This window comes from Carlito syrichta, unplaced genomic scaffold (assembly GCF_000164805.1).
Source record: "Carlito syrichta isolate Samal-C Ts95f unplaced genomic scaffold, Tarsius_syrichta-2.0.1 Scaffold199841, whole genome shotgun sequence".
In the NCBI taxonomy this organism is placed as follows: domain Eukaryota; kingdom Metazoa; phylum Chordata; class Mammalia; order Primates; family Tarsiidae; genus Carlito; species Carlito syrichta.
In genome coordinates this window covers 312,902-316,368 of record NW_007143937.1, presented here as the reverse complement: position 1 = coordinate 316,368, position 3,467 = coordinate 312,902, and positions in this window count along the sequence as shown.

Sequence of the window (3,467 nt, the reverse complement as noted above, 5' to 3'; positions counted from 1 at the left end):
GACCCTATCTTATTTTCCTTTATGTAACCTATTCCCATCTCATATTTGTAGTCACACACCTATCTACTCATATATGTATGTGTTTATTGTTTGTCCCCACCAAACAATATAAGAGCTTCATAAGACCTTCTCTGTACTGATCTCAACTGCATCCTTCATGCCTTGGAGACTGTCTGGAGCATAGCAGATATTCAATCTAGTTGTTGAACAAATGGGAATTGTCTGCCCCTCCCTTGCTCAGCAGTGTGTTAATCTGGATTATAAGAACCATGCTTTACTCATTAGTTTATTTGCTATTGTCCTGGCATTTTGCTTTTCGACAAATATGTTCAGTAAATGCTTGCTACCATAGTCTTTCAAGTAAATAATGATACATTTACATCATGGAATTCTATATGTTTTTATTTCCTTTTAAAAAGTACTTACTGGTGAGAAACTACCTATTTCATTTTTGTTAAAAAGTTATAATGCTTATAGAAAAGAAGACAAGAAGGTTATACCCCAAAATAAAAATAATGAGATAATCTTTGGATTATAGGAAGATGGCTAACGTTTAGTTTCTTCTGGGGGTTTTTCTCCTTTTTAAAAATATTTTCTACAGTGAAAATTTGTTATTTGTGTAATATAAATCTAATTGAAAAACATTTTAATGTAATCCTGTTTGGAGATAAAACTGCTAATCATCTAATACTCCGAATGTCAATATGCTGAGACCTGGATTTTCACCTCTGCTCTTTTTCACCTCTGCTCCCAGGCAATTTACAATCTTCCATGATGGTATTTCTTTGAAAAATGGGAGCTTTATCTGTTTTTGATATAAAAAGGTGACAAGGCTCAAATAACAATGTCTATATGCAAATATTTTAAAAACAGAAACAGCAGTACATTTTGAGAGATTATCGCTAGTGAATTCTTAGTAGGGCATTGGTGGGTGTTGTAGAACTTGCTTTCTTCTTAGCAAGGACATTTGCATATCCATGCTTCATCCCAAAGGGATGTCTAATGGTGGAAATGTTAGGCACTACAGGGAGGCAAATAGAAAACCAGTTTTTCATCAGGCAGCCCTTTGGGCTCACCTTGATTACCATTACCTAAGTGACCACCGACTGTTTACATGCAAGAACTAATGTTTCAGGGCATTCTCCTGAAATGACCCCTTCAGGGAAAAGGAAGACTGCAGGAGCTAAAAGCAAGAGATTAAAGTGGGTGAAATCCCTTTCTCTTTCCCTTCAGGTGATATTCAGATTCCCAACACCTGCCCAAACTCCCCATATGCATATGACTCAACAGGCTTCATGGAAGTTCTGACAATTTTCCCTGTAAAAACAAAAGTGCATCTGAGAGTCTGTGAAATTTTGCCCAAATTGAGCTGAGTGCTGCAGACCAAAGATGACAGCAGACACGAAGTGTTGGCTCATTAACTTTGCCTAATGTCTCCTCCCGAAAAAGAGAAAAAGGCTCATTGGGCAACTACCAGATGAGACCTCCATCAGGTTCCTTCCCCGGTATGGGCCTCAGTTTCTCCAGCTGTAAAATTAGGAGGTGAGGCTAGAACAGAGAAACAGATCGGTATCTATTATCTCCCATATATCATCTTGTAGTACCCTATCATTTGAATGGGGAGACACCTCTTATCAACAAGGGTGCCTGAACAAAGCATATTTGTATACATAACCCTTAACTGTACCCCGCAATATCATAATAAAAAATGTTGATTATAAAAAAAGAGTTAATCCAAACCCTTATCCCACGTGCCACAGATTCCCAGGGATCCCTGGGGCTAGGGGTGAGCTTGCATTTCTCCATCCCTGGCTTCTCTGTTTTGCTGTGATTGTGCATCATCATTTCAGCAGCCCACGTGTTCTTTTCCTATATTACATCATCTCATACTGGACACTATCCCTATTCCTTCACTCCTCCAAATGCCACCAACACAAATCTAAGTATGTGTGAAACAGCCTTGGATTGTTAGTTTGGACCAACAAACAGTGCAGCAAACTACTTAAAACTGGAAATGAGGTATCCTGCTTTTGAAATCTTTGCCTACTGTATCACCAGGAATTCCCCGCGTTCTCCTCCCTTCTCTTTGAGGTTCAGCTACCCGGTCTCTTCTCTCCTACAAGCTCCTTTTCTCCTCTCTCTACTGCTCATCCACACCTTGAATTCTTATTAATCCTACAGAACAATTCCTCTCAAATTTTTTGCTGTTTTCTTACAGCTTATGTTCTTCAGGCCCTATCTTTAACACCTAAAACAGCCTATAAAAATATATCTAGGCTGGGCACAGTGCTCACACCTGTAATCCCAAAACTTTGGGAGGTGGAGGTGAGAGAATTGCCTGAGCCCAGGGGCTTGAAACCAGCTGAGCAATTTGGCAAGACCTTGTCTCTATAATAAATCAAAAAATTAGCCAGCTGGGCGTGGTGGCAGGTACCTATAGTTCCAGTTATTTGGAAAGCTGAGGTGGAAGGACTGCCTGAGTTCAGCAGGTCAAGGCTGTGGTAGCCATGATCATACCACTGCACTCCAGCTTAGGCAGCAGAGTGAGACTCCAATCTAATATATATAAATATGAAAAGAGAGAGTTTTCTCTCTAAAAGGACTTCTGGAGGACAAAAAGTTACTAGCTCTTTTGACTCCTACTTACATATCTGCCATTAACATCGAATTCCTTGCCCAAAACAGACATTGCTAATCAATCTCACCACTCTTTACTACTAATTGGGTCTCTTCCCAAAAGATAAATATTCAAGCAGACACTACAAGTTGATAGTAGCTGCCAACACTACGTGCAAGCTTTGACCCCTAGATGACATCAAAGTTTTCTCCCAGTTTTGACTTTCTAAGGTTGTTGAGAGCAGAATATTCATTGAATAAACTCAACTGATGATATCATAGTCCTTGGAATGGAAATATTCCAGGTGATCTGAATAGGACATACTCTTGCTTCAAACTTCTTCCTTCTCTTGGCTCCAACAGGGTGCCACAGACCCCAATGTCGCCCACACTTGATCACACCTCTGGATTAAAATAGGAAAGATTCTGGTTAAATAAGCATAGCGTACTTCATTCTTTGCTCAGAATGTTCTCTCCCCACCCCCACCTCCCCTTTTTTTGGCTTGACTTTTTCCTACTCAACTTTCTGGGCTCAACTAAAATGTCATTGCTTCCAAACAGACATCTCTGCTACCCCCTTCTCCCAAAATAGGTCAGGTCCCCCGAGCCTCACATGTGCTCTTATGATGCATGCCCCTCCCCTCTATAACTTTTCATACCTTAACTATATAATTTTATTTATTACCTACCATCCCCTGGCATCAAGACATGGCTGCACACAGTAGATGCTCAGGAAATATTTGCTACATGATTGATTGGTTATTGATTATTTAATATCTACTTTCCAGGGAGGTTGGGAGACTTGGAGATGCATACCAGATATAAAATTCTTAGCAAAATGTCTGGCACAT